The 11,429-nt window shown below is 49.2% G+C and overlaps 1 protein-coding gene and 1 non-coding gene across 5 annotated transcripts in view; both read left to right on the forward strand.

The window, feature by feature from the left end:
* Positions 1–11,429, forward strand: part of NAV2 (neuron navigator 2) — a 392,023-nt gene that overhangs the window by 46,894 nt on the left and 333,700 nt on the right. The window lies entirely within an intron of this gene.
* LOC118016406 lies at positions 3,797–3,868 on the forward strand. Its single transcript, XR_004680822.1, has one exon. It is a non-coding gene; the product is annotated as a small nucleolar RNA SNORD45 (small nucleolar RNA).

Consider the following 11,429-nt stretch of genomic DNA (forward strand, 5'->3'; position numbering starts at 1 on the left):
AGCCTGGCTGGGCCTCACCATGTCCTGTTCCTTTCTCCTCTGCTGAATGCAGTCCCTATCTTCATGTTAGGAAGCATCTTTTCAAAAATAAAATTAGAAGAGTAAGAGAGAATAATTTTTTTTTAAAGATTTTATTTATTTGCTGGAGAGAGAGAGCACAAGCCGGGGGGAGCGGCAGGCAGAGGGAGAAGCAGGCTTCCCACTGAGCAGGGAGCCCGATGTGGGACTCGATCTCAGGACCCTGGGATCGTGACCTGAGCTGAAGGCAGACGCTTAATGACTGAGCCACCCAGGAGCCCCAAGAGAGAAGAATTAAGAGCCATTTCCAAGAAGGAATTTAGCTAGGAGAACCGAATCCTGTCTAATAGCCTGGGTTAAAAAAAACCAGCTATGAACTACAAATGCAGTTGACTTTGGCCCTGAGATCTGTAGGGAAAACTAGAAAAAGAAATAGTCATGAATCAGCAGCACCAGCAATGTTTGCTTGTGAGCTCTTTTAGTCATGTGCGGGAGTACATAATTCCATCCCGGGGTCCTATGGAGTTTGCTTCGTGCCCCAAGGTGTGGAATTTGGAAAAATACCAGCCCTGGCAGTTCTTGGGAAACAAAGCAAAGGAAACTCCCATAAGAGTGCTGTTTCTTGGAGAACCGTTACTCACCTGAGCCCTGGGTTCAGGTGGAGGTTCAGAGTGAGTCTGCAAGGGCTCGTGGGGCACCTGAGCCCAGGAGCTGCTCAGTCGATGCCAAGGCTGGGAGCCAAGGATGTCCACAGGGCCCAGGGAGAGGACACTCAGGGGGGGGCCTTTGGACTTTGGGGAGTCGTTTACTCCTTCATCTTCTTTTCCCTAGCACCTGCTGTGCACCAGGCACTGTTCTAGGCACGGAGAAACAAGAAGAACAGTTTCTGTTGTCATGGAATTCACCTTTTTGTGGGGAGATACAGACACCACACATGGAAGCAAATGCATTAAGAAGTTTATTTCAGAGTGGCAAGTGCTATGAAGGCAGTAAAGCAGGGCAATGCGTTCAAGAGCAATTGGGGGTGATGTTAGACCATAATGTTAGATCTGAAGCACCAACCATGGGAAGACCAGGGGATCCCGATGCAGGCAGTAGAATTACCGGCACAAAGGCTCCAGGTGGGGACAGCTGTGGCCCCTTCGATGCACATAACAATGACCAGTGTCCCTGGAGCCTCGTGAATTTGTGGCTCCTTTCAGATTTATCCCTGGCATGCTATCGCCCCAACAGCAGTGTCCATTCAGAGAGCCATCTCTTGGAGGCAGGGTCAGAAGGAGTGTCTGGAAATGCTTTGGAGACAAGCAGAAATGATTGATGAGAGGACTAATCCTGCCCTCCTCCTCACCTCCACATCTAACCCACCATCAAGTCGGTGGGCTCATGCTCCCTGTTTTCTCCTAGGAAGTCTACTTCTCTTCATGTCCACCACCTTCACCCTGGTTCAAACCCCCAGCCTCTCTCCCCAGGTCTACTGGAAAAGCCTCTGAAACTGGTTCCTCATGTATGGTCTTGCCCATCCCTGGTCCACTCTCCACACTGTGGTCAGAATGATCTTTTAAAACCTCAGATCTAGGGGCGCCTGGCTGGCTCAGTCAGGGGAGCATGTGACTCCTGATCTTGGGGTCGCGAGTTGAGGCCCCACATTGGGTATGGAGATGACTTGAAAATAAAAGCTTTAAAACAAAACCAAACCAAACCTCAGATCTAATCATGTTGCATACACCTCCTCTGTACTTTTCCATGATTCCGCATTGCTGTCGGGATTAGGACCCAAATCCCCACAAGGACAATCAAGGCTCTATCTGTACAGAACCCTTATTTCTTTTCTAGCCTCGTTTCCAGCCATTTGTGGCTCCACTTTGTGCTCTAGCTACAGAGGCTTTCTCCCAGTTCCCCTAATACGCTGTACCAGTTTTGGCCTCGGGACCTTTGCACAAGCCTCAAGGGCTCTTAATCTCTTCTTCTTCCATGCACCCTGGCCTCAGCAACTTCTATCCAGGCTGCAGCATATCTGTTACTTCAGCAGGGACGTCTTCCTTGTTGTTCAACACTGTGATACTATGTAGGGTCTTTTGTTACATGTCCCCAGTAGCAATTCATATTTATCATCCTAGCTCTCAACACATTTCTATTTATTTGTGATGCCTCATTTCCTGCACGAAGCCATACACTCCAGGAGGGTGGGAACCAATTCGGTCTTGTCCATGGTTGTATCCTCAGCACTTTGGAAGTGTCTGGAGCACAGGAGACACTTGATACATATTTTTTGAGGCAATGAAGGAATGAGTACTCATAAAGACCTTGACTCTTAAATGTTCCACTTGAATGTGCTACTTGCTTTCAACAAAATGAACTAACAGGAGACCATCTGTATTTTCTGTTCCATTTCTCTACCCTATAGAGATGGTGATTGATATCTGGAGTTCAAGAATAAGCATAGTGAGCAGGAATTCTGGCAGATGAACAACCTGCTTAGGAAGCCTGTTCTTGCCTTCGACTATCAGAACAGTGTTATTTTCTTTGGCCTGAAGGAGTCTAAGACTGTGTGTACTCAGGGAAACGGTGTAGACCTGCAGTGTGGAGCTGGGGCCAGGGGTGAGACTCAAATAATAATCAAGTGGAAGAGGGTTGTGTGAAGCCTGGTGGGGGACATCGCCTCTCTCAGCGGCTGAGGAATTGGAACATTCCCCCTTGTGTCAATGTGGAAGTGAATGAATTAAGTTCCGTTTTATGCCGTGCCTGGAAAAATACCAATGCTGCACTCGCATAGTTTCTGCAAGCAAACCCCAAATGCCACTCAGTCTCAGCCCTCGGAGAGACTGTTACAGGGGGAAAGAATCAACATTCACAGACTATGGGAAATACCACTGAAGTGGAAAAAGATTAGAGCCGTAGATTTTTGCTTTTTTGAGCTTATGTACTCCTTTGAAAATCTGATAGAAGCAATGGACCCTTGCTCTCCTTCGTGCCCCTTGACCCTCTGCAGAAAATATATCTCTATAACATCCTCTTATCCATGGAGACCCTGGAGGGCCATAGCCTCAGGTTAAAAAATTCCAGTTAGTGGGCCTGGTTGGAAATTGAGCAGAAATAAGCTAGTAAGAGATGACATGGAAGCACAAGTTAGACAAGGTTTGATTTAAAGAATAAAATAGAAGCACCCTGTAATTAGGTTTTTGTATTCCTGAAGTTCTTTGCTTTTTATTTTTATTTTATTTTATTTTTTAAAGATTTTATTTATTTGACAGAGAGAGAAACAGTGAGAAAGGGAACACAAGCAGGGGGAGGGGCAGAGGGAGAAGCAGGCTCCTCACTGAGCAAGGAGCCTGATGAGGGACTCGATCCCAGGACCCTGGGATCATGACCTGAGCCGAAGGCTGACACTTAATGACTGAGCCACCCAGGCGCCCAGTTCTTTGCTTTTTAGAACAAGTTGGTTGGCACAGGGCGACCACGTGCACCAGAGTGAAATAAGGCAGACCTCTAGGGGCTGAGGGGAAGCCACTCTGAGTATTTCCCCAGATTTAGCCAACCACGGTGATCCATCCACTAAAATCCACCAGGCGGCCAGGATTTTAGTCTCATGTTCACCACTGGTCCCCACTGTCTTGTTCAGTGCTAGGCACGTAGTAGGTGCTCAATAAATACTTAGTGAGTGGCTGAATCAATTAGTCTATCCTGGGTTGCCCCACTTTATTCTGTCTTCCTCTCCTTCTTTTGTTCTGGATTTATCAGATTTTAGTTTTTATTTATTTGTTCAAGAGATCTTTGTTGAGGTCGGTGATGTGATGGCATGTGTTAGCTGAATCCAAAGTTGATGCAAATTCTAAAATTACACTCAAACCTTAGGTAAAACAAACAAACAAACAATATTTGTTTTCGCCTTCTGGTAGGCATTAATTGTCCCTAGGCATGGAATGACATGAGATTGAAGAACTCCTGCTCTGGGATTCATTACCCCCAGGTTAAAGTCTCAATTCTGCTGCTTGGGAGTGATGAAAGCCTCAGTTTCTTCAACTGTAAAATGGGATGTAGAATTACATAAGGTTATGCAGTTAGAGCACGTAGCATGATTTTTGACACATACCTACATGTTGTTTTAATAAATGTCAGACATTTTTATTCTTACCTGGCTCCTCCTGTCATGTAGTTCGTTGGTTCCTTTAGGGTCCTCTTCCCTCTCTGAGCCCACAGTTCTGAACCCCAGAAACGGTAACTATACAATAGGTCACGTGTGGCCTCTAAAAAGTCCCAGAAATATTCAGTCATGGCAATACTTAAGGGCTGGGGACATTACTAATTTCCTCCCTTCCTATTTTTCCATATTTTTTATTTCAATTAATAAGCATGTATCACTTCATAATTTAAGAAGGACCGAATAAGAAAAAATATTGTAGCAAAAATGTGTTTATTCCATGTTGCTAAATTCAGAGGTAGGAAACAAGAACATTTTATTGTGTCTGGTCTATAGAATCAATTCCAGGAAACCAGAAGGACTCGGTTTGTCCATTACGTGGCCCAAATAAAAATGCCCAAATACAGGCGCCAAGAAAGGATGGCTGCATCCCTGAGTGGGCATGGATGTGCTGTGCTGTTTGGTACATGTGGGTTTAGGAACGGGGGACTCCTGGTTTCATCTCCGGGCTCTCCCGCTATCCAGCTCCATGTGCAACTTTGGGAAAATTTCAGCCCTAGTTTTCTCATTAGTAAAGTGGGAGAGACAAATGGAGAGACTCTTCCTTACAGATTGTTGTGGGAATGAATATCGAATACTTCACACGTCAGAGGACGTCTTCCATGCATTCTTGCTTTCTTTCTGTTTCTCCAATAGCATCAGTGACATCATCATCCTTTATGTTATACGTGTGTGTGTTTTGAACATGCGTGTGCCTATAAAAGTATATACAAATGTCTGCACTTTGATGTCGACTCATGATCTCGGCCCGGTCATGGCCAAACTAGAACTCTTGATTTCCCAAACCCATCCCGCCGGCTGCCCCTCCCTTAGTCTTCTGCACATCAGGAAGTGGCGCCAACGCGCACTTGGTTAGTTGTTCTGCCTCAAAGGCTAAGAGTCGTCCTTCGCTCCTCTCCCTCCCTCACAGCCCGTATCCAGTGTGCGAACTCTGCTGATGTGTCTCAAAATCAGCCCCTTCTTTTGACAGCCACTGCCCCACCGCAGACAGAGCCACTGTCCTCTCACTACTGTGCGGGATAGTAACTCCTGCCTGCATCGGGTGCCCGACCCTACGACCGCCCCCGACAGGGGCCCCCAAGTGAGCGCTGACACGCTTACCTTGGGCTGTGCCACATCCTTGCTCAGAACGGCCCCCGCCGGTGGTGGCTTCCTGTGACGCTGGAAATAAAACCGGGGTGGCTCACTGTCCTTCAGGCCCCTGTACTGGGGAACAAGCAGACCTCTTCTGTCAAGGGCCAGGTGGTAAATATTTCAGGTTTGGCGGGCCACATAGGAGTCTGTCACATCGCCATCATCTTCTTCTCCTTCGTCGTCTTCATCGCGGTCTTCATTTCTATCTCCTTTTTCTTCCAACCCTTTCAACGTGTCGTCACTGTTCTTGGCTCACGGGCCGACAGGAACACACGAAGGGCTGGCGTGTGCAGAGTCCTGCGTTACGTGTGCTGGCCACGACTTTCCTCTCCAGATCATCTGCTCTCCCCGTCTGTCCTGCTCTCTCTGCTCTGGCTTCAGCAGTGCTCTCACTGTCCTTGAGCAGCGCCCTGACTGGGTTCTGCTCAGGGCCCTTGCTCTCCCATCCCTCTGCCCCTGATGCTGGCCCCTCAGGTCTGCTACGGGGCTCACTTGCTTCGTTTGCATCTCTGCTGGCAGGTGCCTCCTGGGAGAAGCCTCTCTGAGCTGCCTTTCTATAGTACTCACCACCCCCCGCACCCCCAGGCACATTCTCTCCCTCGCCTGGCTGTACTTCTTCTGGTACTTACTCTACATTTCCTTGCCTGTCGGTTTTGCTGCCCTTGTGTGTAATCTTTTGTCTTGTTCAACACTCTGTCTCCCTGACACCCAGAAAAGAACAGGGCACTTAGTGGTCATTCAGAAACATTTGTTGCATACATTAATAAATGTAAGAACAGTTCTGCCCTGTAGCTAGTTTTCCACCCCTGCCATTCCACTCATCTGCAACAAGGCGGCCCTCTTTATACATTTTCCGCCCCGTTGGCTGTGTCTGATAACGGCACCAAGCTGCGCTCTGAGTGACACTGAGGACTGTGAGAACCCACTTCCATGTGCTGTCGGGGTCTGCAGGATGAATCCAAGTGTGGACGTGGGTGTGGGGAGGACCAGGGGAGGAGGGGGAGCAAAGTCAGGCTTTGAAGTGAGGGGAACTGTCCAGCTCTCAGGAAACTGATGTCATTGGAGCTTCCCTGGATGATAAGTGCTCAGTGGAGCCCATGCCTAATATCTCTTGAGGAGGGAGAGAAGCATCTCTTAGAGCCAGGGGAAGAACACTGAGATAAATTGTCCTTCCCAGGGACACACAGCCAAGACAGCCTGCAAACCACTTAGTGCAGACACTGAAGGGATGGTGCTTATCGGGCCCAGATGGGACATGGTGGAAAAAATCTGGTATTTCTGGAGACACTGAATAGAGCATGGCGACTCCCAGCCCCAGGCACAAATCTCCCAGAATCTCCTTCTAAGGGCTTTGGCATTGGCAAGCTAGAGGAGTGCATCTGGGGCAGTCAGGTTTACACTCTCCCAACCCCACATTCCCACCCTGCCTTGCTCCCGTCCAGAAGCCTTAGGAGAAGTGGGCTTGGATCAGCATCACTGCAAAAGTGAGTGTAGGCCCCTTCCTGGGGGCATTGCAGGGGGCTACTCAGGAGGTGCACTGCAGGGGGCATCCTGTGGGGGTCTCCAGGAGGACTTGATACCATGCACCTTCAAGTTCTGGCTCAGGGTCAGACAGTGAGCCTTGGATTGGGCAGTGGGCCTGGTTGTACACTTACACACCAGGCAGGGACTAGACGAGTCCTGGCCTAGGAGCCAGGTCCGGGGGTGAAGACACAGAGGAATCTCTTCCTTGCATGCCCCTTAGGATAGAAACTGGGAGGTGCGGGACAGGGGAGCCTGTGTACTGTCCAGACTGGGGGTTTTATGTCCAAGATCACATGTCCAGCTCTTGATTTTAGAAAATAAGACAGCCGTATGATATGAGAAGAAATGCAATGGTAGTATAAATCAAACTGTCCACCATAGCCAGGTCTCAGGAGCCCAAGGCAGGAGGTCAGATGGTCTGGGATCCGTTGATAGGACTGCTGTGTGACCTTGGACTAGTCACTTGACCTTTCTGGGCTTCAGTATTTTCACATATACAATGGTCATGGTACATCTTGACGTTGCCATCTCATGAGTTATTGTAATCAAACAAGAGAACAAAGTCTTTGTAAAGTTAGAAAGGCTCTAGTCATGTATAACTTGACCCCTAACCAAGTTGTATAAAACAGTAGACCAATAGGAGCAATAAACACCCAATGAGCTTGGATCGGGTGCCCACTACCGTGCCCCATGTTCATGCATGTTTCACATGCTTCACTGTGGAGAGGCTGGCACCGTTATCACTTCCATGAACAAACAGATGAGGTCATAAGACACAAAGAAGTTACATAACTCGCCCCAGGTCACACAGAGAGCCAGGGTGGACCAGACTCTGAATTCAAGCAGTTTGTCTCTGGAGGATGCACTGGGAGCTTGCACTGGGACCTTGAGGGCCTGTAGCCCAGATCTCCAAGTTCCCAACCCAGCCCCGCCACCCTTGGCTTCCTCGGGGAAGATAACTACAAGTCTGTCCAATGAAAACAGACCCATCAGACGACCCGTCGCTATCTCTTCCCTGCAGAGCGGTCAGTCCCTGCCAACCGCAGAGAGACGGCGGGGCCTTGACACAGCCTGAGGTTTACCCCCTCTAGGAGCCATGGGTTCCAGTGGGGATGGTGGAACCCTGACAGTCCCAGGAAGGAGGGGGACATGCCAGGGGGCGGGGCCCCTCCGGGTTCTGCAGATTGGGCACGTGCGGAGGAACTTCCCAGTCCAGGATGCGCCTCCCTCACTGCACAGCAAGTGGGTCTTGGAGAAACATGGCCCCCCTGCCTCTGCTTTCTCAAGGAACTCTCTGAAGGACAGGCTGATGCTTTCCATGCCCTCCTCAGGAAGAAGATCAGGAAAGGCAGTCAGCGCCCCCTTCCCTGGGTCCCTCCTTGAGGACGGTGTGGCCAGGCTGGCAGCCCAGGGCCAGCTGCTCAGCTTGCCTAATGTTATTCCAAGGCCTTTGTGCTGGACAAGAGAAGACCCGGGAAGCATGGGCACTGTCAAATATCTGAAGGGCCGCCCTGAGGCAGGCTAGTTCAGGGTGGCCTCGGTGGGGCGCAGGGAGGAATGGTGGGGAAGAGCGCAAGGAAACACGCAGACATCTCCACAGAAGGAAGAAGAACTGCCTTGGGGGCAGTGAGCTCTCCATCACTGCAGGGGTTCAGGCAGAGGCAGGAGACCCTCTTGGTGGGGGCCTTGCCAAGTGGGGGTGTGCGCCCGGGGAGGGAGAGAACTCGGGGTTCAGGAAGGCCTGCCCAGCCCTCTGTGAACCTTGTGGCCCTGTGAAGAGGGAGGGGAGGACGTGGGATGGAAATGGCCTGGCATCTTCCATGCAGGTGTGCCTCATGCTGGCCTTTCCCACCTTCACCCTGGACCTCAGCTCTCCCTCCTGTTCGGTCTTGGCCCTACTGCCCTGCAATGCCAGGCCTATTACTTTTTCTTCCTGGAATAACTACTGGCCCTGCACCCTGCCCCTCTGTGCCCTGCTTGTTGCTGGGTGACGCTACTGGATAATGGGCCAGGTGACTCATTCTGGGGCTTTCTCAAGTGAGAGGCCACTGCCTGGGTACAAAGCTCTTTCCCCTGGAGCAGTAGGTCTCAAGCTTTAGTGGGCATCAGAACGAGCTGCAGGCCTTATAAGACAACAACAATAAAGCACAGACTGCTGGGTCCTACCAGAGTTCCTCTTTCAGTAGGTCTGTGGTGGTGTCCAAGAATTTCCATATGTAACAAGTTCCCGGGTGTTGCTGATACTGTAGGACCAGGGACCGCACTTTGAGAACCACTGCTCTAGAAGACCTATAAGGCCTAGGACCATGGCTACAAGGCTATGGATTCAGACAAACCCATGCTGGAATTCCACCATTATGAGCTGCATGACCATAGGTAATTTACCTAACAGCTCTGTGCTTCTGTTAACCTGTTCTGGATACTGGGGATGGTACTACTTTCAGAGAGTTATTGTGAGGATTAAAGATGGTGATTTATATAAATAGCTTAGTGTCTGGGATATGCTAAGTATGCAAATGATCAGTAAATGTTAGTGATCCTTATTATCAGAATAAGATGATGGCTATTTCAGACACTCCACGCCTACCTCTGTAGGACCGCAGTGTCAGAGCAAAGGCACACGTCCTCCTCCCATTGTGCCCCCTGTGTAGAGCCAATCCCATTGTTATTCCTTCCCATCTGCTCCATGCTGGAAGGATGGGGATTCATTATCAGTAAGGCCATCCTTCAAATCTCGGGTTTGTGTCAGGGGCCAGCCACACATTCTGAATGCCTGGCTTTCAGTGCGACTCCACAGGAGCCTGCCTGAGAGAACCAGATTGTGTGTAGGACACAGGAGTGGGGTCATCTGAGTTCTCTTGTCATGTTAGAGCCCCAAGGCCCCCATTGTCTCATCACTCAGATCCTGTGGTCTTTGGCCTGTTAGTTATAATGATAGAAGTGGGGCTTAAGTCTCCTGCTGCAGGGTCTCAAAATTAGGGGAGCAGATCTAAGGGTGGCTTCAGACGGACTCAGGCTGCTTTGAATATTGCTGAGGAGGGGAACCTGCTAGGAAATACATCCCGGTTCCACCCTGTGGGATACCAATCCCGAAGTGGGTTCCTTGGAGTAGTAGCTTATTAAGAAGTGCTCTACCCAAAGGGCTCTGCAGTCAAGTAAATTTGGGAGTTACTCCATTTCCTGTTGCCTGCTTAGAGCTCCAGGGTGCTCCCTGGCATATGTAAGTGTCCCAAAAGTCCTACAGTGAGGACACATAGGTAAGGCTGTTGAACATACTCTGGTCTGTTTCCTGTCAATTAATTTTGGGAAACTAGTTCTAGGAATTTATGGTTTTTCAAGGGCCTTCATAGGCAGTATCTCACCTGATTTTCAAAATAATCCTTAGAAGTAAGTATGTTCCTACCCATTTTACGAAGAGGAGGCTGAGATGCAGAGAGGTTTACAACTTGCTGCAGGTCACAGAGGTATTTAAAATACTATCTACAATTGCACGATCTGAGAAAGAATTCATGCATTTGATGGAAGTTCGTAGTGGCAGCAATCATTAAAACCAAACCAAACCAAACAACAAGCAAAAAAAAAAAAGACCCCACTAACTGGGCATGGCACCTATTATTTGTAAAAACCCTTTCAGTGAAGTGTATTTATTTTACTTTTGACCTTGGGCTCACCTTATGATTATGATGTCACTACACAGAGAGACAGAACAACAAGGTAAAGAATGTCGATTCTCGGGGCGCCTGGGTGGCTCAGTCGTTAAGCATCTGCCTTCAGCTCAGGTCACGGTCCCAGGGTCCTGGGATGGAGCCCCGCATCGGGCTCCCTGCTCCGCGGGAAGCCTGCTTCTCCCTCTCCCACTCCCCCTGCTTGTGTTCCCTCTCTCACTGTGTCTCTCTCTGTCAAAGAAATACGTAAGATCTTCAAAAAAAAGAATGTTGATTCTGCAGCTAAACAGTGTTTAAATCCAAGCAGTGTCACTTACTAGCTCTGTGACCTTGGGCAAGTTATTTAACTTTCCTGTGCCTGGTTTCCCCCATGTGAAATGTAATTTTGACACCGGTAGTACAAGGTTACTATGATGATTCAATGAGATTTTACATGCAGACCTCTCAGAATGGCACACGGCCCAGAAGATGCACTTATGGAAGTATTAGGTCCTGTTGCTGCTATTACTGTTGTTAATAACCAAATACTATGTGAAGTCCACGTGTCTTGAGAACCCATGGAGAGGGTGTTTAGGTCGGAGCCCGTAGGTCTAAGACTCATTAAGCCGCTGTGCAACTTTGGACAGCTCATTTAACCTCTCTGTGCTCCTCGGAAAATGGGATCATGCCACCAACCAGCTTAGTACACAGAATGGTTCTAAGAATGCCCACCTGGGCAACCGACGTGGAAGTGCTTTGACAAACGTGAAACTAGGTGGTCGCAAGTTCTCTGTGTCCACATCTGACTGGAGCATGTGCAGGGAGGAAGGGCGCCGGCTGGGAAGAACCGCTCTGCTAGTTGTGTGCTAGGATCCGAGAAATGCCCAGAAGGGCCAAGGCCGTTTGATCAA

The sequence above is a fragment of the Mirounga leonina genome, unplaced genomic scaffold, assembly GCF_011800145.1.
Source record: "Mirounga leonina isolate KUSES-001 unplaced genomic scaffold, KU_Mleo_1.0 Mir_166, whole genome shotgun sequence".
Classification (NCBI taxonomy): Eukaryota; Metazoa; Chordata; class Mammalia; order Carnivora; family Phocidae; genus Mirounga; species Mirounga leonina.